At 38.4% G+C, this 27,258-nt stretch overlaps 1 protein-coding gene across 6 annotated transcripts in view; it reads right to left on the bottom strand.

The window, feature by feature from the left end:
* Window positions 1-27,258, bottom strand: part of MKL2 (MKL1/myocardin like 2) — a 214,961-nt gene that overhangs the window by 179,317 nt on the left and 8,386 nt on the right. For all 6 annotated transcript variants that reach the window (XM_018040528.1, XM_018040529.1, XM_018040534.1 and 3 more), the window contains exon 2: window positions 24,457-24,521. The gene's annotated coding sequence lies outside the window, so the exon portion shown is untranslated. The remainder of the gene's footprint in view (window positions 1-24,456; window positions 24,522-27,258) is intronic.

Raw genomic sequence — 27,258 nt, 5'->3', positions numbered from 1 at the left:
GCAATACAGGAGACCTGGGTTTGATCCCTGGGTTGGGAAGATCCCCTGGAGAAGGGAAAGGCTACCCACTGTAGTATTCCGGCCTGGAGAATTCCAGGGACTGTATAGTCCATGGGGTTACAAAGAGTCAGACATGACTGAGTGATTTTCACTTTCACTTAAAGATTACATTTAAAAATCTTTTTCAGACTTCACCACTGGAAATAATTCTGTGTTAATAAAAACAATTTTCATTTTTGTTTGTTTTGTTTTTATTCTTTTTGACAAATTGGATGCTCTTCGGTTTATAATTGTTGGTGAAAATCCAACAAATTTAGTTAACAAAGACTTCAAATAGCTGATACATTTAGAAGCTAAGATTCAGTTAACTGAACAGACTAACAGAACTTCACTATGTTGTCCTGCTGAAAAATAAAGACATCCACCTACTCAATGAACTTCGTTCATCATGTTCTCTCAGCAGGTGCTGCTGCATCTGACAAACGTGAATTTCAGGAGTAAGTTAGGACACTGTGTCATATAGCTCTCTGAAGTATCCATCAGAATCTCTATGAAATGGTGAAAAGCAAAGAATGAGAAAATATGCTCAGCCCAGATAATTTGCACAAACTAGGCCTTTATAGGTTCCTCTTGTTCTGAATAAACAGACAATGCCCAGTATCCATTAACAGATGAATGGATAAAGATGGGGTTGCAATCAGGCACTTTGCTGAGTGCTGGGGTAGGGACATGATCAATTCCCTGACTTTAAATTTTTTTAGGAAGACAGACAATGCATGGACATTCAGTTATGTTTGTTCAATTAAAAAAGACCTGTAATTCTAAAAGCGGATAAAAAGAGAATGAGATAATGCCATTCGCAGCAACATGAATGCAACTAGAGATTATCATACTAAGTCAAGTCAGAAACAGAAAGATAAGTACCATATGATATCACTTATATCTAAAATATGGCACGAATGAACCTATCTATGGAACAGTAACAACTCACTGACACAGAGAACAGGCTTGTGATTGCCAAGGGGGAAGGAGACAGGGGAAGGGAAGGATTGGGAGTATGGGGTTAGTAGATGAAAACTATTACATATAGAGTGGATAAACAACAAGGTCCTACTGTATAGCACAGGGAACTATATTCAACATCCTGGATAAACCACAGTGGAAAAGAATATAAAGAAGAATGTATGTATGTATATAACTGAGTAACTCTGCTGATAGCAGAAATTAACACATTTTAAATCAACTATATGTCAATTAAAAAAATAAAGTAGATGCAGTGGATGAGATGGAGTCACTTTCAGACACAAGAACTCTAAGTAGCTTCTTATCTGCATGACCCTTAATTATTTCCTCTATCCTTGAGAAGAGGAAAATGGGTTCCCTACCAAAAATAGTATTAAACATCTGAGTGATACCTCATTCAGTTTTTCATTTAAACCACAACCAGAAGAAAAGTACCATTAAGCTAAACTCATGGCTACACAGAGTACAAAAGAGGGAAGCTGTTGTTAGAATCCAGGTGTCTGACTCAGGAGTCTGGGTTCCGGTCCTGACACTATCAAAACTAGCTGCTTAATCCTACTGCTATTTTCTCCTTTACAAACCTATGGAATGGAAAATTTTTTAATTTTGAGAAGCAACCAGTTAAAGGAGTAGCTTGTGCTTCCAACCATAATTTAAAAAAAAAAAAAGCTCAGGTTCACATTGCTTTTTTTTTTAAGAGAAAATAAAATAATACACATGATTCTTGGCCCTCGTGGCCACTTGAAAATAACTCCACTTTCTTCCCTTTTGTTTCTTCCCTACATTTGACCACAAGTTCTATTAGTGCCTCCCAGCAAACAGCTGTTCTGTATTTTTTCAAAATCCCTAAATATAGTACCTTGATTCAGATTGGAGAAGAACTCAACCTTGTAATATGGACTCTGAGATGTCACTACATTATGCTGGTTTCACTCCATTTATAAAATAACTATAGAATTATGGCTTTTTAATGATAAAATTACTTTTTAAAAAAGTTATAACCTGTTAAACAAGAAATAGTTTGAGAAATACTCATTACTAAGTTCGCAGTGAGATACTGATGTAAATCTGTTTAACAATCCCCTCACATTCCGCCCCCAGGTTTTCCTCCTATTCAACACACTCCTGTCAGCAACACCTGCCACCACTGTTACAGCTAGCGTTACCATGACCACTGCAAACAGTCTTAACAGAAATAAAAAGCAGATCTGTCGATTAACCCCAAGGGAGTATTAGGTATATGCAGAGTTACTCTTGGAATATTCTAACTCATTTTTCGGAATACAGCAACCGAGAGGGAGATCGGCAACCAATGGAGAATAAACTGTAGGAACTAATACTTTGCATTTGGTCTTACAGATTTATCCTAGACCTCAACAGAATAAAAACTTCTGCGACGTCAAGTCGCCAGAGAGGTCCTCCTACTCTTCACAGGTTCACCTCTCTTCTTGTATGTTCCCACTGCATTTTTACTTGCCTCTATCACAGCATTTATGACATTAAGAAAATGGATGCGCATTTTAACTGTTGTCTCAACTTCTCTGAGCCTAAATATTCTCCATTATCTTGGGAAGGAAACAACCTAAATCAAGACCCTAAAGAACCAGATTGTATAAAACTAGAAAAATTTAGCAAAAAAGAAAAATAACTAAAATTACACATACACACAGTATGGAGAAGGAAGGAAAAATATGAGGATTACAGCAGAAAATCAACGAAATTTCTAAAAAGAGAAATAAAGGAAACAGAAGCTGATTCTTTGACTGGGTAAACAAATTTGATAAGCCTCCAAATGGACTGATCAGGAAAAAAGAAATAAGACACAAATTACGTATCAATATAAGGAATGACAGAAGTGATATCACCATACACTCTAGATATGAAAAAGATTATATGAGACTACAATAAAAACTTTTATGGCAATAAATCTGACAGGGGAAATGGACAAACTCTTTGAAAAATACAAAATACCAAAACCCACTCAAAAAGAAACAGATAACCTGAATAGAACCAGATCTATTTTTTTTTTTGCCCTGAATCTATTTCTAAAATTGAATTTATAGTTTAAAATCCTCCCTCAAAGAAAACTCTGGATCCAGATGGCCTTATTTGTGAACGCTTAACAAACACTAAAGGAAAAGAAAATTACCAATTCTTTCAGATATTGAACAGGAGAAAATAATTTCCAATTTATTCTATCAAGCCAGCATTAACCTGATACTGAAGATAAGCAGACATTACAAGAAGCTGTTATGGCCCTCATGAAAACAGATGCAAAAATTGCAAACAAAATTTTAGCAAATCAAACCCAGCAATATATAAAAAGGATAATATATCATGACCTCATGGGGTTTATCCAAGGAATGCAAGGCTGGTTTACAATCTGAAATATATTCAATGTAATTTACCATATTAACAAACTAATAAAAATTATACAATTATCCCAATAAATGCAGAAACATACCTAACAAAATCCATTCCTGAGAAAACTCTTAACAAACTAAAAACAGAAGAGAATTTCCTCAATCTGATAAAGAGAATCCACAAAAAAACTACAGCTAACATCACACTTAATGATGAAAAACTGAATAATTTCCCTCTAAGAAGAGGAATAACAATTATTTATATAGAGAATGCAACAGACCCTAGAAAATAAGTGAGTTTACCACAGTTGCAGGATAGAAGATCTACTGGGCTGGCCAAAAAGTTCCTTCAGTTTCAGTAAAAATAAAACACATTTTTCATTTTCACCAAGAACTTTATTGAACAACATATTCATCATTTTGTTCCATTACCTTCTACCATTTTCCAGGCAACTTCATAATTTCATCTTCCCAAAACATTTTATATTTTTGAGTAAAGAATTGTTTCAGGTGCCTTTTAGAGTCTTCCAAGGAATTAAAATTTTTCCATTAAGAGAATTTTGTAAAGACCAAAATAAATGGACATCCAAAGGCGCAATGTCTGGTGAATACGGCAGATGAATCAGAACTTATCAAGTTGTAGTAACAGTTTTTGCCTGGTCATCAAAGAAACAGGTGGTCTTGCATTATCCAGGCGGAGGATCATGCGTTTTCTGTTGACTAATTCTGGATGTTTCTCTTCGAGTGCTGCTTTCAGTTGGTCTAAGTGGGAGCAGTACTTGGATTTGCTTGGTTTTCCAGAAGGAGCTCATAATAAAGAACTCCTTTCCAATCCCACCATATACAAAAGATCACCTTCTTTGGATGAAGACCGGTCTTTGGTGTGGTTGGTGCTGGTTCATTTGGTTGTCCCCTGTTATCTTCCATTCCACATTATTGTACAGTATTCACTTTTCATTGTCCATCACAATTTGTTTTAAAAATGGAACATTTCCATTATATTTTAGTAAAGACTCACATGTGGAAATTCAGTCAAGGAGGTTTTTTTCGTTTTTTTTTTCTAACTTACGTGGAATCCAATCAAAGTGATTAACACAACCAAGCTAATGCAAATGATTTTCAATACTTGATACAGTTATTTCGAGTATGTCAGCTGTCTCCAGAAGGGTGTAACACAGACTGTTCTCAATTAATGTCTTGATTTGATCATTATTAACTTCTACTGGGCTACCTGAATGCAGAGCATCACTCAGTGAGAAATCTCCAGCGTGAAACCACAAACCACTTTTGACACTTTCAACCACAGCACCTTCTCCATATGCTATAATCTTTTTTTTGCATTTCAGTTGTTTTTACTTTTCTTGAAATAAAGCATAACACACCAAAAACGTTGCTTTTTTTCCTTCCATCTTCAATATTAAAATGTCTACACAAAAATTCACCAATTTAAGTTTTTTTTAATGCACACTGACAATAGCTATCAAAATACAATCTAAGAAGATTGTTTTGTATGAAGTTAAAGACAAGCATTACCAGAGTCATCTTCTGGAAAAAACTGAATGAATCTTTTGGCTGTCCCAATATATACATATCAAATTGTATTTTCATAAATTGTACTATATTTCTGAATTGTAATGAACAATTTTACACTGACATTTTTAAAAATACCACTTATAATAAGGCCAAAATACATGAAATAGGCCTAAATCCGGCAAAAGATATGCAAGATCTATACTTTAAAACACTGCTGAGAGAAATTAATGACATAAATAAAGGAGAGAAATAAAATATCTTCATGGGCTGCAAGACTTAATACTGTTCTAAGAAGTCAATTCTCTCCAAATTGACATACGCATGCATACGTGCTAGGTTGCTTCAGTAGTGTCCAACTCTTTGAGACCCTAAGGACTGTAGCCTGCGAGGGCTCCTCTGTCCATGGAATTCTCTAGTCTAGAATACCAGAGTGTGTTGCTGCGTCCTCCCCCAGGGGATCTTCCTGGCCCAGTGACTGAACCCGCGTCTCTTAAGTCTCCTACATTGGCAGCCGGGTTCTTTACCACTAGTGCCATCTTTGCTTTTTGTTGTTCACTCAGTCTTGTTCAACGCTTTGCAATCCAATGAACAGCAGCACACCAGGCTCCCTGCCCTTCACTATCTTCTGGAGTTGGCTCAAACTCACGTTCACTGAGTCGGTGATGCCATCCAACCATCTCATCCTCTGTCATCCCCTTCTTCTCCTGCCCTCAATCTTTCTCAGCATCAGGGTCTTTTCCAATGAGTTGGCTCTTCACATCAGGTGGCCAAAGTACTGGGGCTTCAGTTTCAGCGTCAGTCCTTTGAATGAATATTCAGGGCTGATTTCCTTTATGATTGACTGGTTTGATCTTGCTATCCAAGTGACTCTCAAGAGTCTTCTCCAGCACCACAGTTCAATACTTCAGCATTTAGCCTTCTTTACGGTCCAACTCTAAAATCTCACACGACTACTGGAAAAACCATAGTTTTGACTACACAGACCATTGTCAGTAAAGTGATGTTTCTGCTTTTTAACATGCTGTCTACATTTGTCATAGCTTTTCTTCCAAGGAGCAATTATCTTTTAACTTCATGGCTGCAATCACCATCTTCAATGATTTTGGAGCCCAAGAAAATAAAGTCTGTCACTGTTTCCATTTTTTACTTTGGGAAGCCCAAATTGACATATAGATTCAGTACAATCCCGAACAAATTCTCAAAGGCTGTTTTGTATATGTTGATAAGCTGATGCTAAATTTTATATGGATAGCCAAAACAACTTTGAAAAAAATGTACAAAATTGGAGGACTAATACTACCAATTTCAACCCTGAGTATAAGGCTACAATAATTAAGACAGCATGCTGCTGCTGCTGCTAAGTCACTTCAGTCGTGTCCGACTCTGTGCAACCCCACAGACGGCAGCCCACCAGGCTCCGCCGTCCCCTGGGATTCTCCAGGCAAGAACACTGGAGTGGGTTGCCATTTCCTTCTCCAATGCATGAAAGTGTAAAGTGAAAGTGAAGTCACTCAGTCGTGTCTGGCTCTTCACGACCCCATGGACTGCAGCCTACCAGGCTCCTCCATCCATGGGATTTTTCCAGGCAAGAGTACTGGAGTGGGGTGCCACTGCCTTCTCCATAAGACAGCATAGTAGAAGCATAATGGCAGACAAAAGACAAATGGAACAAAACAGACTCCAAAATAGACCACAAGTGATTTTTGACTAAGGCACAAAGGCAGTTCAGTGAAGAGAGAACGGTCACTTCAACAGATGGTGCTGGAACAACCAGATATCCATATGCAAAAAATACGAACTCTGATCACACCTTGTATCACACGCAAAAATCAAGTCAAAATGGATCATATCCCTAAATGTAAAAGCCTAAAACTATGAAACTTCTACAAGACAACAGGAGATAATCTCTATGATCAAGGATTAGGTAAAGATTTCTTAAATATGATACCAAAAGCATAACCCATAAATTAGAAAAACTGATAAACTGAACGTCAAACTTAAGAACTTTTGCTCTTTGAAAAGCACCACTAAGAAAATTAAAAGAAAAATCAGACCTGGAGAAAATATTTGCAGATCATTTATCTAACAAAGAATCTACATATAGAATATATAAAGAACTCTCAAAACTCAGCAATAAGAAAACAAAAAATATAATCAATGAATAATATCTGACCTTTCACAGAGAAATGGCAAATTAGCACATAAAAAAGTACTCAACACATTAGTCATTAGGAAGATGCAAATTAAAAGCACAATGAGATGATACCACGACACATTTACTAGAATGCCTAGAATTAAAAAGACTGACCATATTAACTGCTGACAGAGATGTGGAGCAACTGGAACTCTCATGCACTGCTGGTGATAACTGTAAAAGGACATGACAACTCGAAAAACAATTTGATGGTTTTAAAATACTTAAACATAACCTACCACAGGATAGAGCCACCCCACTCCTAGGGATCTGCCTAAGAAAAAAGAAAGCATATGTCCATACAAAGACTTGTATACAAACTTTCAGATCAGTTTTATTTATAATAGTCTGTGCTGGGAACACACAAATGGCCATCAACAGGGAATATATACACAAACTGTGGAGTATCTGTATTTCTCAGGAATAAAGGAAAAAACTACTGATACACTCAACAACATGAATGAACCTTGAAATAGTTACACTGAGTGAAAGAAGCCAGGCAAAAATGAGTACAGAGTACATGAATCCACTTACATAAAACCCCAGAACAGGCAAACTAATCTACAGCAACAGATCAGTGGCTGCATGGAGATACAAGCAGAAAGGTGTGAGGGTGGCTTTACCAAGAGCACAAGGAAGCTTTTGCCACCATGGGTACTGTCGATGTTCTCACTGTGGTGATGGCTTCAAGGGTGTATGTGTTTGTCAGAACAGATTAAATTGTACACTTTAAATGCATGCCATTTACTGCAGGTCAATTATGCCTCAATAAAACTGGGGAAAAAATAACTGCTTATATTTTACAATATCCATTCTAAATTGCCCCTTTTTCATTAGCATATTGAAAATCTTTCATTGTAATGAAGCAATTGATATAACTGCCTCAAATACATCTTTTCTTTTGACCTTTACTCTATATAAACACAACTGTAAAAGTAAATTACTATTGGACGGAAAAGTGAACAGACTGGTCTCCCTGGATTACTCGGCAGTCTGTTTATTGGCTTCAAACAAAGCCCAAATGTTTAGCTAAACTACCAGTACTGAATGCTTGGTCACTTAATTTTGAAAATATTATAACCACAAGCTAGCCTAGAGCAATTCATTAATTCAAATAAACATTTACTGCACATGTACTCTGTCTGTCACTGTTGTCCACTCTGGGCTTCAGGCAGCATGGTCAGCAGCAAATTACAAAGCCATTCTGCATCCAGTCTGTAAGGTTTTAGTCACTGCATTTAAATAATACAACTAAAGAATATCAATGGAAATAGGATGATTACTCTTCTAATATAAAGTTAAAATAATAAATGCCAGTGATAAGATGAATAAAGAATTAGACACAGCTTAAAATTCCAGAACAAAGCTACCTTTTGAAACCTAAGTGAATTCAGGACAAATGTTAAAAAAAAAAAAAAAAAAGTACTTCCAAACACAGAGTGGAACTTGTCATCTCTAAGAGATTCTGCCAGTTTAGAAGTATAAAAAGATGTGAAAAACATGTAGCAAGACCCATAATTAATTAATTAACTATCTATAACAACTAGGCAACTTTAAGTCAGGTCCCTGTTAGTATCAGATGAGATACTATGCCATAGCACATTCTCCTCTGCTGATTTTAGAGAATTCCATGTCAATTGGACCAAAGATGGTAATTACATCTGACAGAAGATATAAGCTTATTTATTCATCAAAAACAAAAATCAATAGGTCCACACCTCTTGCTATTAATATGTACGACAGTTTACAGCTTATCAAGGGCATCCATTTGAAAATCTATGCTATATTTTCTCTTGTGCAGTGGTACTCCTCTTTTAGGATTTTTTTAATAAAAGAATCCAATGAACTCATGCAATGGACAAAAAAAATCAATAAATATCCCTTGTTAGAGAAAACCGTTGATGTACTGTGCTTCAGATTCCTTTAGAAACTGTTATTCCTTTCCTAAAAATTTTAAGCTGTCTTTGAACTATCATGTTTTCTGTTCTCAAAGGAACAATTTTATCAGGTGATAAGCTTTTAGTAAATTCTGACTGACAAAATGATTCTGTCACATGTTCTAAACACATCATATCCAAACTCACATCCACATTAAACACTGCTAATCTCCTAAATAGACCTCCCTGGTGGCTCCTGAATATTCGGTAACCACGGCATTCCAGACCACAAGTTCTGCGAGCACAGTCTGTGAATATTTTCATTCCTGTAGATAAGCAATAACCATTAAAATGAAAGACGAAAAACTAACCAGCATATTCTGTAATTTTAACTTTTCATTTCTGTTTTTCAGATTTGTAAATATGAAAATAAAGAATTTTTAAGTAAAAGGGTAGGAAACATGTCCAAAAAGGAGAGACATTCAACAGCTGAGAGTAAACAAAGTTTTCATTATGAAGCTTTTTCAACTTGCCTCCAATATTTACTCTAATTAAAAAGGTAAAACGACACCTGTCGCAGGAGTTCCGCTAAAGCTGAGAGCCGAATCTATGCTTCTTCACACCACCTCCTCCGTCCATTACTGCCCTCTTGTTAACGTCCATCACCTAACTTCTACTGACGATTTAAAACATGCCAGGCACTGTGCTAACCACTCCAGATGCAGCACTTCCACTTGCCCTCATGGCAATTCTGTGATGAAGCATTCCACAGACTGGTAGAGCATCAAGGACTTTAAGAACCTGCCCAAGATGACTGAGCTATTCCCCATGATGAACAGAACAGAAGAAATCTTAAACTCCTTAGCAGTGAGTCTCCCAGCCAGGCTCCCACAGGGACCACAGCTGTCTGAGAACGTGGACTGTTAAAACCATGAGCACTTGGTGTTTATTCTCAGTGTGGTTATTATTCTCTAATTCACTTTAATCGGACTATGTCTTACCATGGAAGAGAGAACAACACTGTTGATAGGACTAGGTATATAGGATAATTACTCTTCCTCGCTTTGGCTTTTGGGTACCCTTCGTTATCATAATCTTGGCAAGTCAGGCAAGGTCTTTCCTCTAAGATGAAAAGACTGCCTTAGAGTTATGGGGTAGAGTAGCTGCCAGTGTGATTATTACTTCTGACCATGTGTATGGTGGTGTCAAACATTTAAAATTGCACCCATGTTTTTCACATAAGTAAATAATACAGTATAAAGTATTAACAAATAGGATATACGGACAAGTAATTTATATCCTTCATTCCTCCCCAGACTCGACCTTTCATTCACGACAGCCTGAACAACGGTTTCAAATGGAGCTCCTCGAGCGTGTGTGAGGGCCAGTCCAGACCTCTACTGCCATCTGAAGATGAGCTGTTCTATATACGTTTCATGGCAACACATCTGTAAAAGAAGCCTACAAACCACACACTTCCACCCTTAAGAGCATTTCTGCACACTATTTCACTACTTCTGAGATGCAGAATAAAACTTATTAAATTCGCGCGTGACTAACACAGGAGCAAGCACTGGTTGAAAAGTGTCTGCATTCTCTGTCTAGTGAGAAAGACTGTTTACTGAGAGCATAATCAAGATTCATCAGCTACTTAAACTACAGAAACCACAGCTAAAGTCCATTAGAAATGTCAGTTTACATACAGAGTATGCATATATTATTTACAATCACCAGTCTTTATAACTGCTAGGCAACACATTAGCCTAAATTCTACACACACTTAATCAGAGATGCATTTCAATTGTTTTAAACTTTCCATAACTCAGACAAATCCTTCCTTAATTAGACTAAATCTGGGTAGAGGTGAACTATTTGGATGTTCCTCTCCCCCATTATTTAATGCTCCTTTTATAATTATTTTTCAGTTCAGTCGCTCAGTTGTGTCTGACTCTTTGCAACCCCATGGACTGCAATACGCCAGGCTTCCCTGTCCATCACCAACTCCCGGAGCTTGCTCAAACTTAGGCCCATTGAGTCAGTGATGCCATCCAACCATCTCATCCTCTGTCATCCCCTTCTCCTCCTGCCTTCAATCTTTCCCAGCATCAGGGTCTTTTCCAATGAGTCAGTTCTTCGCATCAGGTGGCCAAAGTATTGGAATTTCAGCTTTAGCATCAGTCCTTCCAATGAATATTCAGAACTGATTTCCTTTAGGATGGACTGCTTGGATCTCCTTGCAGTCCAAGGGACTCTCAAGAGTCTTCTCCAACACCACAGTTCAAAAGCATCAATTCTTTGGCACTCAGCTTTCTTTATAATCCAACTCTCACATCTGGTATGACTACTGGAAAAACCATAGCTTTGATTAGGTGGATCTTTGTTGGCAAAGTAATGTCTCTGCTTTTTAATATGCTGTCGAGGTTGGTCATAGTTTTTCTTCCAAGGAGTAAGCGTCTTTTAATTTCATGGCTGCAGTCGCCATCTGCAGTGATTTTGGAGCCCCCCAAAACAAAGTCTCTCACTGTTTCCACTGTTTCCCCATCTATTTCCCATGAAGTGATGCGACCAGATGCCATGATCTTCATTTTTTGAATGTTGGGTTTTAAGCCAACTTTTTCACTCTCGTCTTTCACTTTCATCATGAATGATATGGTAATAAAATTATATGACAAAGTTATATTATCATATATGATAAATTATATTTATTAGTCATCAAAAAAATCCAAGAACTAAGGAGTGGAGATACGGCACACGTGAAAGCGACGCAGCAGAGGAGTGGCCCTGACGGGTCCTGGGCCCGGGGGCATGAGAGGGCCAGGCCTCTTCCCTCAAGGGCCACTGTGCACCACCATCTGTAAGGGCTGCTGACGGACCCCTCTCTGACATCTAGGCTGTAAACTTTTCTAGTTTCAATGATGCTACCTCTGAAAAATTAACTAGAAAAGAATAAAGGTAAGAACCTCTTGATAAAAATCATTTCAGAATACAGAATAAGCTAAACTATATTAGAGGTATTTAAAGTTTTTCTTTTCTCCAGGAGCTGATAAGGGGTATCTCCAGAAATCAACCTTCTTTCATTTCAGCTCTGTAACTGATTTCAAAAAGGATACAGTTTGCTGGGGTCTGGGGTCTCAGCATGGAGATTTTCCCATTTATAACTTAACTAGCTTATGCAGGAGTCAAACTCATAATTTTGACTTTATCATTAAGATCTGAAATGTATTCTCTTTCCCCGTCTTGAAGGAGCCTTGGTAAAATTCAGAAGGCACACAGTCTTAGTCTATCAGATATGTGTTGAACCTATTTGAAAGAATAAGCATTAATCTATAAACCAAAAGAAAATCATCAGTGTCATATTTTAAACATGTATCTTAACAGTAATTTAAAAAGCTGGAATGCTATAATCTATGCAATTTGAGTTTTTAGAAATGCTCCTTTAAATTAACTTGCTAAAAGACACTTGCCTGCACTGGGAGTCAGGCAAATTTAGTTAAAGTTCTTTGGTGAAAAATTAAATAAACGAATATGGCTCACATTTCTACTAGGAGGGTAAGAAAGGAATCTAGGCAATAAACAAAGACACTTAAAATACATGCAATTTACTATAATATCTTGTCATATGACAAGGTGGTAGGATGAGAGCATTTAGCCCATAAAAGTAATACAATTCTATTTATGCATTAAAATGAAAAAAAGCACAAAACCCAAAAAAACACCTTTCCCAAGTATCCACGTAACATTACTACTTTAGATAAATAAGACCCTATTTTTCTAATATTTAAATAATAAAAATTATACCATATCCAAGCTACCTGTGATTTGGTTTTCTTGAATATAAAGACAGAGCTGGCAGCACATTCACCTCAAAATTAAAGGGTAAAAAACCAAAGTCAAATTCCACTTCTAGACTAGTGTTCCAAAAGCTATTAAGAGATAGGAATCAGGAGTCAGATTTCAAGATGCCAAAATCTGAAACCTGCAATTTTTTTTTTAACATAAAAGATGAAAATAAGTTAACATCTGCTATTCAGAATATAAAATTTAGGTCTTGCTATGAACTCAGTTCTTACTTTTAAGGTGAACTTCCAGTCCTTTCCATTCACAAATAGGACTTGATTTATTAAGTTCCCTGCTTTGTATCTCCAGAGTTGATCAAAGCACATTTTCTTAGTACAATCTGTATTGTTCCAAGTGTTTTATAAACATCTTTTGTGAGAGCTTACAGGAGTGATCTGAAATCATATCCAAGGTTTCATCCTATGAGTCAGTTATTCTTAAAAGGAAACAGAACCTGTCTTTATCACCTTTATTTCCCTACCTATCACAAATCAATTTTAGTCACGAAATTTAAGAAACTAATTAGCAGGACTGTCAGTAGATAATTACTGATAATACTTGGCATGGCAAAGGAAAAAGGCATAATTTCATTATCTGGACATGAAAATTTCAGGTCTTTTATAACAGTCCCTTAGCCACTATGTTAACTACATAGCCCTACATTGATAACTCCCAAAACTATATTTCCTGTCCTCAACTGAGATCCAAACTGTATATTCAGCTGCATGCTGAATGTGTTCACCTGAATCATTCACATAGATATTCACTGAATACCTGTTATGTGTCAAGTATACTATGCTGGGCTCTAGAAGCTCAGAATGAAGAAAACAAGATAGTCCCTGTCCTCATGAGACTTTTAACTGTGAAGAAAGCCAAACCAGTCAAATAATCGTAAATATATGTAACATACAAGTTGTGATTAGTTCCGTGTCCCAGTCTAAGCGGGTCTGAAACTGAACTCACGGCACTGCAGTCTGCCTGCTCCCTGAACCTGCATTCTCGATGGCAATGGTGCCATCACAGGCTACCAGAGACACACAAGAGGGAGGCACTCTCCCTCCTCAGATCTCCTCCGGCTCAGGACTCCCTGAGCACGTGTGCACGGTCAGCTCTGCCCAACAACCTTCCTCTTTTTGGGAACTCCCAACGTGATGGTGGTAGACAGCTTTCAAAGACGCCCATGCCTGGTGAAGGCAAAAAACTCAAAGCCAAGAGAGCCCTTGGGATTTTAAAAATGAGCTGGGAGAGAGGAGCTTTTTCTTCCTCTTGGCAAGAGAGTATGAAGACGGCCCCTGCCCTATGCAGAAGCCCAAGGGCCCAGAGTTGGGAGAAAGAGTCCCTGTGATGATGAGACCTCTTCCAATCCCCAAGGTCCCTGGGTTGTTCTGGTTTCTGCAGCATTTCATATCTTTTACAGCCTTCTCCAAGAACCTTCCGATTAATTTCTCTTTTAACTTAAGATAGTTTAAACTTAAGGAGGATTTCTGTTACTTGTAGCCAGGATTCCTGACTGATAGCTCCTAAACATTTTCAGCCTGAGTCTTATCTAACTCTGCCACAAATACCCTAGTTCAGGTCCTCACTTACTGGACTAACACAACAGCCTAATGGGACTCTGGTCTCCAGTCCTGCCCCCGCAGGCAGCATCCATAACACAGGGGCCAGAGTGACTACATCACACTCCCCCTGCTGGAGAGTGGCTCCAGCATCAACAGGGACAAGATCTAAACTCCTTAACAGGACACACCCAGCTCTCTACAATCAGTCTTCCTCTGCAGCCACACACCTGTTACTCCTTGCCTCACATTTTATGCTCTGACTGTATGGAATTACGTGGGCTTTAGCTTAGAGAGAGACACACACCCTTCCCCGCCCAATGCTGAACTGACTGGTAAGCAGGATATTTTCCTTTCTGAAAACTTGGAAAACCTGAAGAAAGTAAAGTGGTTTTCTTTAGGTTCACTTCTAGGCATCAAAGTCATCACATCCATTTCTACATGTTATTACACTAAGAATTCTAAATACCGTGGCTACAAGATACCTGGTCTAGACACGGTGTATACAGTAGCAAGAAACTGGAGGAGAAAATCAAAGACCCTAACAAAAAGTTCTGATTGCCACCCATCTTTTCGGATTGAGCACAACTCTTGTGAATGTACTGAAATCTACTGAGTTGCATGCTTTAAATGGGTGAACTTCGTGGTACATGAATTATATCTCAATAGAGCTGCTTCAAGTGTCCACTCTTCAGTGAGGCATTCTCACCCAAATACAGGAGAGTACTCCTTCCTCCCTTCCATGGGTCTCCACTGTCTGTGGATGCTTCTAGCTTGGCATGTGAGCTTTAGTTCTTTGAGGATAGAGCCATGGCCCACTCACCTCCGGATCCCTAAGCCTAGTCAAGGGCTTAGTACATACAAAACACTGAAAATGTTCACAGAATGTCCCATGCATTCTGAGCTAGGCAGAACACTGACAGACATTATTTCTAACTTAAAAAATGCACATTGGGTTTTAGGTTAGGAAACTTGGTCTTCTCACCTTGTATTAGATGAGAATATTTGAAAATATGAAAGATGTTTAAATACCTCTACCCATTATATAGTTAACAGCTGACCATTTAATTTTGCAGCAACTTTTAAAATCAGATGTATAGAAATAAGGTGCAATATTTTTTTTAACTTGCAGAAAATTTCAAACAGAGGCAAGACAACATAAGCAACCAAAGAAAAACAGAAGTTGGTCTACTCAAAAATTAAAAAATTTCTTCAAAGAACATTCTTTAAAAAAGTGAGAAGACAATCCACAGGAAGGGAGGAAAATTTTACAGTTCATATCTCTGATAAAGCCCTATGTGGAGGGCAGAGGGGTGCATCTAAAATATACAAAGAAATCTAGAATACACAAAAATAACTCAACAATAAAAAGACAATCTCATTTTTTAAATGGGAAAAGAATGTGAATAGGCATTTCTCTAAAAAATATACAAGTGACCAAGAAGTTCATGAAAAGATATTGAACGCCATTAGGGCGGAGAAGGCGATGGCACCCCACTCCAGTACTCTTGCCTGGAAAATCCCATGGACGAACGAGCCTGGTAGGCTGCAGTCCATGGGGTCGCTAAGAGTCGGGCACGACTAAGCAACTTCCCTTTCACTTTTCACTTTTCTGCATTGGAGAAGGAAATGGCAACCCACTCCAGTGTTCTTGCCTGGAGAATCCCAGCGACAGGGGAGCCTGGTGGGCTGCCATCTAAGGGGTCGCACAGAGTCAGACACAACTGAAGCGACTTGGCGGCAGCAGCAGCAGCCATTAAGGAAAATGCAAATCAAAATTACCACGAGAGACCACTTCACACCCACTGGGATGGTTACTATGAAAAACAAAACAAAAAATAACAAGTGTTGGCCAGGATGGAATCCTCTAACACTGCTGATGGGAACGTAAAATAGTACAGCCACTTTGGAAAACAGTTTGGCAATCCCTCAAAAAGTTAAATATAGAGTTACCATGAGAGGCAGCAATTCTACTCTTAGATATATATCCATGAGAAATGACAGCAGATGTCCACCCAAAAAACTTAGACATGAATGTTCTCAGCAGCATTCACAACAGCCAAAACCTGGAAACCACCTAAGTGGCCATCAACGGATGAATAAACAAAATGTTATCTATCTATGCCGTAGAATATCATTTAACAACAAAGAAGAATGAATTCTTATATATGCTATGACACAGACGAACCTCAAAAGCATGCTAAGTGAAAGAAGTCAGACACAAAAGGTCACACGTATTGTATAATTCCATTTATATGACATACTCCGAATTCAGAGACACACAAAGTAGAAACGGTGGCTGCCAGAGACTAAAGACAGGGAAGAATGGAAAGTGACTGCTACTAGGTCTGGGGTTTCTTTTTGGGGTGATTAAAGTGTCTGGAATGAGACTGGGGATCCGTGCATAACTCTGTGAATACAGAAAGATCTACTGAATTTTATGTTTTAAATGGATGAACTTTGTGGTATGTGAATTACATGTCAATAGAGATGTTATGAAAAAAAATTGCTACACAAAATCATATAGTGACACCTCTGTGCAGGGGCCTGACTGAATCACTTTGCCTACCACAGGATAACCTGTCGTAAACACACAGACACACAAACGCACAATCTGTTCAAATGAGGAAATGATTTATTTTCCTACCACCAAATCCCCACAGCGACCAATCATAAAATCAAATTCAAAGTAAAAGAAGAAAAGAACAAAAGAGCATGCAAACTGCAATTTGCTGGCAGGTATAAAATGGAACTAACCAAAAAGTGCACAAAGAAAAATGTTTACCAGAACCACTCGCTTCCCTTTGATTACACAGATTTAAACAAGTCAAAGTCCGTTTTAACTGATGAGAAAATGTGCCAGCTTCTTTATTAACACAGAGCAAGGAAAAACAAGCATTCTCTCCTATAACAAAATTAACATCCCACAGAAGGTCTGTTTGTACTTGGCCGTCACAAACCTTTCATCTCAGAGCACTGCTAAATTAAACAAGCCCATGTTGTATTGAACACAATGAGCCAGACACCTTGGCAGGCTCCTAAAATTCGCCAGTTAATGCTGAAGAACATTAGAAACAGAGAGGAGGGTAAGAACGAGGGCAATGGCGCTGATAAAGCAGCTGTATCTTCGTTCCGCCCAACATTTCACTCATCTACGATAATGGAAACACTCTAAGAACTGTGACAAGAAAAGCCAGAGAGATCTGGATTCAAGTTACTGTTTTGTTTTTAATGTACTAGCTGAGTGCCCAAGGACAAACCTCATAACCAAGCCTTCTATTCTCCAAAACTGGAGTGACTGAATCTAGCCTCTGAGAGTCATTAGAGAACAAAATGAAGCAATACACACCGAAGGTACAGCCAACGCTCAATATGTACATCCCCACCATAAAAATCCTCACTGCTCTCAACTCTTCAATGCAAATATTGATTCTGGAGCTTGTATCACAACACAAGTAACTGACACCAGTCATTCTTTACTACCCCAAGGACATCTAAGCAACCAAAAGATCCTATGAAAAGTCTCTATTAAATTATTCCCCCTTCCATATAACTGAAAGTAAGAAAGCCATCAATAAAGTCTGCTTTAAATGTATTAAATCAGGGCATGACACAAAGCATTCATTCACCCAAGAGGTATTTAAAAGCAATGAACTGAGAGAGACATAGCAAGAGAAACACTTACTATTAGAGACAAATGCCTATTTTTCAGTGCAATAATTGGTAACCTGTCCATAAAGATTGATGAAATCTGATTATAATTCCCAAGTGTCAGTAATCAGTTCTTAAGGAAAAAGAAAAAGGAAGTGGGATGGCTTCAAGCACTGCAAAAGAGATGTAGGCGGATACCCTTCCTACTGACAGCTATTACCATTAACATTTGAGAGATGGCTGCCAGAAGATTCAGACAAAAAAACTTTGTTACATTAAAACAGACTGAAATCTACTTACAACAAAACTTACTGGGTTTAGCAGACGCAAACATAACCCGCACCATGAATTAGGTGTCCTCTCTGAACAAACAGGCACAGAGGCAAAGCTCATGTGAAATTCCCGCGTTTCTCGTCACACCACTACCTCACACGCGGCGTGGCGGAAGTCTACTTAGAGACTCTGCAGGGAGACCATGCGGTCACAAAGAGTCGGACAGGACCGAGTGACTGAACTGAAGTGAACTGAGACTCTGCAGTGGTAGATGGTAGACTCCCTCCGCCCAGCTCCAGACCAAGTTCTAATCACAGCACAAACAGTCCAGGGTCTCAAGGGGGATGGGACACTCCAAGGCTGGAGAGGCCTACCCCTGGGGAGCTCCACCAAGCACCACGTTCTTTATGGAACTTGTAGCCCAAAGCTTCTGTTCTCTACCCCTCTTCCCCAAACTCTCCCCCTAAGACTCTAAATTTAATGAAACCTCCGTGAGGGACTAACTCACTGTACATGCTACAGAAGGAAGGCCGAGTGTTGCCTTTGCTAGGGAGATGTTCTCTATGCCACACATCAGCACTTATTTTGCCCTCCTATTGCAGTTCAGTACTCTCACCCTGACCGTGAAATAGTTTCATGTGAATATTCTACCACCACAAATCCTGTATATGAAGACAGAACTTCTCTTCTTTCCAACTTTCCAATCAAATAACCACTTACACTGCCAGTCTAAACTTTAAGCTTTATGCCTAAAATAGGAAGAAACTGTTGCAAATGCATAAAATCCAACCCATTAAGTGCATAAGAATGTCTTAAAATCTGTTTAAATACAGTATAAAAATTTTTACAAACGCAGCTCAGAGGAGAAATAAATGATAGTCTTAAGTTTAATTAAGACTCCAGTTTAACTGCTACTAGTAATGCCTCACTTTTCAGAAGTATTTTTAGAATTAGGGTTTTAAAGCATGCAATTAAAGAAAGTAAGTCATCAGTGAAATGAAAGCTATAATATAAGGAACTTCCTATACGATTGGAGAAAAGAGATATAAGAACATAGAACTTCACTTATTTTAGAAAACAAATACAAGATCATACCATTAGCCACAATAAGATAGAGGGTAAAGTCCAGAAAGTATAATTTAGACCTACAAAATGATGACTCAATAATTTCCTTTCAAGCCTGCCTAGATTTATTAATAACTTTAGATTTATTAAGGAAGGAGTTGCTAAGAAAGTTAAAGTACAAATAAAAATTGCTAGGGGATTATTTAATAAATTAAAAAAATTTTACATGCAAATAGCTGCTGCTAAAATACTAATTAAAACTAGCACATGCATTCTTTAGAATCCCATACTCCAGTGGAAACAAAGTGTATGAAACAAGAATCCTCAACATTGCCTAAATCTATTAGATAATTGTTCCATTCTCTCTGTTTATTTTGGCTGTGAAAAACTGGTTGTGAGTCAGAAACGCTAATAGGCAGGATACTGGACAAAGATTTACACATTCTTCTTAATGGCTGCCAATCCATTTCTCTACTTTTACTTTTAACAAATGCTTGACTACACAATTAAAATATACCTCAATTTCTCTCCATTATAATTTACTTTATCCTTGTCTTCAAATAACTGAAAGATATTCCCATCTGTATAATATGAAACATATTGTAAATAACAGATCAAGTACTTTACCTATTTTAGACAGTTACTTTCCCCTTAACAGCAACAAAAAACAAAAAAGGAGATTTAAAACGCAGTTGTATGTGTGATTCTGCGAAGAAATTGGACAAAATCCAAATCAACAGTCCAAACAAAACATCACAAGAGGTTACAGTAGCAAATGTCACTACAATTATATACACCTAGATTTAGGAGCATTTAAACAGCACACAACGGACTGGTTCCAAATAGGAAAAGGAGTACGTCAAGGCTGTATATTGCTACCCTGCTTATTTAACTTCTATGTAGAGTACATCATGAGAAACGCTGGGCTGGAAGAAGCACAAGCTGGAATCAAGATTGCCAGGAGAAATATCAATTACCTCAGGGTGACACCACCCTTATGGCAGAAAGTGAAGAGGAACTAAAAAGCCTCTTGATGAAAGTGAAACAGGAGAGTGACAAAGTTGGCTTAAAGCTCAACATTCAGAAAACGAAGATCATGGCATCCGGTCCCATCACTCCATGGGAAATAGATGGGGAAACAGTGGAAACAGTGTCAGACTTTATTTTTTGGGGCTCCAAAATCACTGCAGATGGTGACTGCAGCCATGAAATTAAAAGATGCTTACTCCTTGGAAGAAAAGTTATGACCAACCTAGATAGCATATTGAAAAGCAGAGATACTACTTTGCCAACAAAGGTCCATCTAGTCAAGGCTATGGTTTTTCCAGTAGTCATGTATGGATGTGAGAGTTGGACTGTGAAGAAGGCTGAGCGCCGAAGAATTGATGCTTTTGAACTGTGGTGTTGGAGAAGACTCTTGAGAGTCCGTTGGACTGCAAGGAGATCCAACCAGTCCATCCTGAAGGAGATCAGCCCTGGCATTTCTTTGGAAGGAATTTTGCTAAAGCTGAAACTCCAGTACTTTGGCCACCTCATGCGAAGAGTTGACTCATTGGAAAAGACTCTGATGCTGGGAGGGACTGGGGGCAGGAGGAGAAGGGGACGACAGAGGATGAGATGGCTGGATGGCATCACTGACTCGATGGACGTGAGTCTGCGTGAACTCCGGGTGCTGGTGATGGACAGGGAGGCCTGGTGTGCTGCGATTCATGGGGTCGCAAAGAGTCGGACACAACTGAGTGACTGAACTGAAATATCACAGGTGTTAGTTTTCTTCTCCAAGAAATTAAATTTCTTAATTAAAATTGAAGGCACATCTCACTTGCATCTTAATTCTAACTTAACAATGATTATATTGACCAATCATTAATTCCTACAAAAATGATTTGAGTGTCTGCCATGTACATGCCAGGTATCACAGTAGTTGCTGGATGTAAGCTGGTGCATAAAACACACTAGGTCCAAGCCTCAACCATGTTAACTTGGAGTGAAAAGAAAAGCATCACATGAAAGGCAATCTATAAGAAGATGCATTCTATATCAAGGAAAAAGATGAATTTTAACTGGCTTTCAATTAAGTCAAAAAACAAACAGTAAGCCGATGACAAAGTACATGTTTGTTTCATGTGAGACCTTCCTTAGGCAACTTTTATTTGAAATAAAATCTAAAACAAACATAAAATTAGAGCTCATATTCATATCAGAAACTAGCAAAATCCGCTGGACACATGAAACTCAACATCGGCATTCATACGTATACATGTGAATGCATAGTCACCTAACTCAGTAATATTAGTTAGTTGCCAACAGTGGAAAATTCTTAAAGAGATGGGAACATAAGACCACCTGACCTGCCTCTTGAGAAACCTGTATGCAGGTCAAGAAGCAACAGTCAGAACCAGACATGAACAACAGACTGGTTCAAAATCGGAAAAGGAGAACATCAAGGCTGTATATTGTCATACTGCTTATTTAACTTATATTTGAAGTACATCATGTGAAATGCTGGGTTGGATGAATCACAAGCTAGAATCAAGACTGCTGGGAGAAATATCAACAACTTCAGATATGCAGATGACAGTAATGGCAGAAAGTAAAGAGGAACTAAATACTCCTGATGAGGGTGAAAGAGGAGAGTGAAAAAGCTGGCTTAAAACTAAACACTCAAAAAACTAAAATCATGGCATCACTTCATGGCAAACAGATGGAGAAAAAGTGGAAATAGTGGCAGGTTTTATTTTCTTGGGTTCCAAATCACTGTGGATGGTGACTGCAGCCACAAAATTAAAAGATGCTTACTCCTTGGGAAAAAAAAGCCATGACAAACCTAGATAGCATATTAAGAAGCAGAAACATCACTTTGCTGACAAAGGTCCATATAGTCAGAGCTATAGTTTATCCAATAGTCATGTACAGATGTGAGAGTTGGATCATAAAGGCTGAGCGCCAAAGAACTGATGCTTTTGAACTGTCATGCTGGAGAAGACTCTTGAGAGTCCCTTGGACAGCAAGAAGATCAAACCAGTCAATCCTGAAGGAAATCAACCCTGAATATTCACTGGAAAGACTGACGCTGTAGCTGAAGCTCCAATACTTTAGTCACCTGATATGAAGAGCCAACTCACTGAAAAAGATCCTGATGCTAGGAAATACTAAAGGCAGAAGGAAAGACAGAGAATGAGATGGTTGGATGGCATCACCAACTCAATGGACATGAGCTTGAGCAAACTCCAGGAGATAGTGAAGGACAGGGAAGATTGGTGTGCTGCAGTCCATGGGGTCACAAAGAGTCGGACACAACTCAGTGACTGAACAACAATTTAAAAATATTTATACTGAATTAATCAGGGTAATGGGGCTTCCCTGATAGCTCAGTTGGTAAAGAATCCACCTGCAATGCAGGAGACCCCAGTTCAGTTCCTGAGTCAGGAAGATCCCCTGTAGAAGGGATAGGCTACCTACTCCAGTATTCTTGGACTTCCCTTGTGGCTCAGCTGGTAAAGAATCTGCCTGCAATGCAGGAGACCTCGGTTCGATCCCTGGGTTGGGAAGATCCCCTGGAGAAGGGAAAGGCTACCCACTCCAGTATTCTGGCCTGGGTCGCAGAGTTGGACATGACTGAGCGACTTTCACTTTCAATCAGGGTAACAGAGCTAAAAACAAAGAACTCAGTATATTTTAACATTTTCATCACATTTAAAGTCCAAGAGCATCTCATGTACACACAAGAACCACATGTATGTTTTTAATAAGGAAATTCTTTATGTAAGTAAGGCTATCAGATGAAAGATGTCTTTAAACATGAAAGGTTTACTCCAGTCAGAAACCCTGCTATCTTGCTTCCCTGGTGGCTCAATGGCAAAGAATCCACCTGCTAGTGCAGGAGACACAGGTTCAATCCCTGATCTGGGAAGATAACACATGCCACAACTACTGAAGTCCAGGCCCCTAGAGCCAGTGCTCCACAAGACAAGCCACTGCACCGGGAAGCCCGCACACTGCAGTGAAGAGTAGCCCCTGCTAGAAAAGCCCGAGTGCAGCAACAGAGATCCAGCACAGCCCCAAATAAACAAACGCAAGTAAAAACAGGAAAGCCCTGCTATCTCAAGAGACACCATTTTTCCTTATTGGACGGGTAAGCATTAAACACACGAACAAAACTCAGTGTGGGTAAGGGCGTGGAAAACAGGACTCTGGTGAATTTCATTTGGGGAGGGGTCTTTATTTACAGAGGGCAGTTTAGCCACAAGCACCTATATTTAAAATGCATATCATCTTTGACCCAGTAGTTATACTTCAAAGAAGATAAATGAACAAGCATATAATGATGTACGTATGGGGTTGTTTGACACACTATTATCCACTGGAAACCATCTAAACAGTCATCAAATGAATGACTCAATTAAAGTATGGTGCCTCTAAACAATCAAATATTGTCAGTAAAATGACTGTATACGATTATACATGTCTTTTACAATTCATGTGTAAAGATACATAAAATAATACTGTTGTAGTAAATAAAAGACCAATTTACTTAAACATTTATATGTAAACAGTTATACATTCATAAATTTCTAAATGGAGTTTCATCAAAATAATAATGGCAGTCATTTCTGGGTGGCAGGAGTTAGGTGTCATTGATGGAAGTTTTTTCCCACTACTGCAAGAAAAAAAGCAACACATTTTCATTTAGGAAAATGAAGTGTTGCAATCTCACCAAGTGGCTTCAAATCCCTTCAACTCCCTACTTTAAAATCAAAAGTTTTCACTGAATGTTGCAAGTATGTATAATCACCAAACAGCTTACGGATTTTCACCTGTGGATCTCCTTCTCAGCACCAGGCTTTAAAACAAGGAGATAACGGAAATTTATTAAAGATTCAAGTCAAATAAGTAAGGAAGCCAAATGACCTTAATCAGAAGCCCACATTTCTGGAAACCACCTTAAGAACCCCAGGTTCTATCAACTGACACACTCCTAAAACAACAATCTCCCTCTTGTATCTTCAGAAAGCAGGTATGGAGAGAAACTTTTTTTAAATAAGAGACATTTTCTTAAAAAAATTAAATCATAAAAAACTTACCTCAGTAAAAATGTTTAATTATTTTCCTGTCTCATATTCTCTTTCTTAGCACCTTTACTGGGAACCTAGAGAGAAAAAAAAGTTAAAATTACTTTTTATTCAACATCTACGGCACGCCAGACAGGGTGGTCAGAGAAAGAACATCAAGTCTGAGAGGAATCAGAATTAATAAAATAGAAGTTACTAAAATGGGAAGATTGGGCAGAAAAGTGAGTAGGTTCAAGTGGAATTGAATAACTCCCTAAATGGTTCAAGAACCTATACCTAACTATAGTCGACCTCACAGCAGGTGAAAAGCTGGGTTGCCTGATTAAGAACACCTGCCTGAGTCTCAGCACTACCACTTCCTTGCTTGTCTGCTCCTGAGCAAGTCCATAAGCCCGTGCGCCTTGGTTTCCCCAAGTGCCTAGTAAGACTCAACTCCTAAGCCGGCTGAGGGTTATGTTAGATTATCCACATCAGAGACTTTAAAACAGTTTCTGGGACATAATAAAATGTTCAATGAACGTTAGTTTTCACTTTTATTATTACTTGTATATAATCCGTTTGCCTTTCACCACCTCTATCACCACATTATTACTATAATTATTGAGAAATGGCATAATCCTTATCTTCAACATGCTTACAATGTACTGGGTGACAGAATTACCCAGGCATATGACACAAGGCAGGTTCAATTCAGTCACTCAGTCGTGTCTGACTCTTTGCAACCCCATGGACTGCAGCACGCCAGGCTTCTCTGTCCTTCACCAACTCCCGGAGCCTGCTCAAACTCATGTCCATCGAGTCAAAGAAAGATCTAAATCAATTATTCTTTATTTATTTAAAAACATCTGAGTGTCTGCTCCTTTCCAGGTATTCTGCGTTCTTTGGTGGGCGTGACGGTTTCTCTCCTCGTAGCTTCCAGATTATCACGGCTAAGCTACAGGACAGATGAGCGACACAAGGAGACAGATCCTGCTTTTTTATTGGGTGCGGGGCAGCACGTATTTGAACTGGCAGAATTAGGTAGCAAAACATCCTAAGTGGAAGGGATGGCATTATAGGAAACGTGGGGCCTTTGGGGAAGGCTACGCAGCCTCTGGTCAGGGAGCATCCGAGAGGGCAACCAGCAGCAAGGTCAGAGAGAGAGGCACGAGGGGCCTCAAATGCTGGGTTGAGTTTGTTCTTTTCTCAAGGACACTGATTATCCTGCTCGGAGTGAATCACAGCTTACTTTTAATTTCAAGTCTGGTATTGTTTTATTACTTCTCTTCACAATGTCTTTCTCTTTTACAGGTGAGAGGGGAAAAAGGAAGAAACAAAAGAGAACAGCAACCTCAATCCACGCTGCTGTTGGCAGTGACGTTTGTAGAAGAGGCACTAAGTGACGAATTTCACATTCTTCTTAATTCTCCGAACATTCTTACTAAGCCAGAATTGTTCCTTTTACTAATTAGGAAACTGAGGCTCAGAGGTGTCAAACAGACCCCCAGATGTCCACTGAGCTCATAAATGCAGCTATAGAATTTAACTGCAAGCCTGACTTCCAAGGCTTTCTTTCTCTTCAGGCAAAAAAAAAAGTATAAGGTGATTCCGCAGAATTTAATGCCCGTTAAAAACTAACTAGAATTTCAAGGTATATCATCTCAAAACCACTTAGAAAAGATAAAGACTTCATTATCTTCAAAAGATAAAGACTTTATATGTATGTATAAAAACATACATATATGTATATTTAGGCATACGTATAAATATGAAATGAAAATTAGTCACTTAGTCGTGTCTGACTCTTCGTGATCCTATGGACTGTAGCCCACTGGGCTCTTCTGTCCATGGAATTCTCCAGGCAAGAATATTGGAGTGGGTTGCCATTTCCTTCTCCAATTCACATAAATATACACACATATAAAAAATTTAATAAGAAATGGGAAAAACCTGTTTGAGAAAAATTTGTGCTAGGAGTCAGGAGTAAAACCAAACAAATGAAAAAAATACATCATGGTCTTGGAATGGAAAATTCAATATCAGAAAGATATCAATTCTCCCTATGTTAGTTTATAAATTTAACATGATCTCAACTTTTTTAAAGTGTGTTTTTCTTTTCTGGAACTGACAAATGATTCTAAAGTTCACATGGAAAAATAAACAAGCAAGAATGGCCAGGAAAATGAAGGGCAACAGGACAAACTAGTTTCACAAGGCATTAAGACGTTTTATAAATCCAATAATGTGTACTTGTGCAGGAATAGAAAGACTTAATGGAACTGACCAGAAAGCCCAGAGAGGTCTCCCAATATATCTGGAAATCTGGACTATAATGAAGGTGTACTCTATTCTGAAACAAATGGCTAAAAATTAGTGGTAGCGATATGGATAAAGCTGAATCTATATATCACCCCTGAATACCAGAATACATTCTAAATGGATCAAAGATTTAAGTGTAAAAATGAAACCATAAAGGGAAAAAATCCTTAAAGAAAAGAAACGGGCGAAATCCAAATTCTTGGAGGCCTTTTCATGACTCAAAATCCATAAAATATTAACTGCTTAAAATTCAAAGAAAAAACTTTAAAGCCTTCTCTATACCAAAATACATTAAAGTAAACTTTTGAAAAATGACAAGCTTGAGGAAACTGCAATTCGCATCACAAAGGTCTAATTTATAAATTCCTAGAAATTGTTAAGAAAAAAAGTAATTCAAAAGAAAAATGTGCAAAGGGCATGAACAAATAGTTCATAGAAAAGAAACAGCCTTAAAAAGAATACATTTGAATCAGTTCTAATGAGGTGGATGAAACTGGAGCCGATTATACAGAGTGA

Source organism: Capra hircus, chromosome 25 (assembly GCF_001704415.2).
Source record: "Capra hircus breed San Clemente chromosome 25, ASM170441v1, whole genome shotgun sequence".
Taxonomy (NCBI): Eukaryota; Metazoa; Chordata; class Mammalia; order Artiodactyla; family Bovidae; genus Capra; species Capra hircus.
The sequence above is the reverse complement of the archived record's forward strand: the minus strand, read 5'-3'. Positions and strand labels throughout refer to the sequence as shown.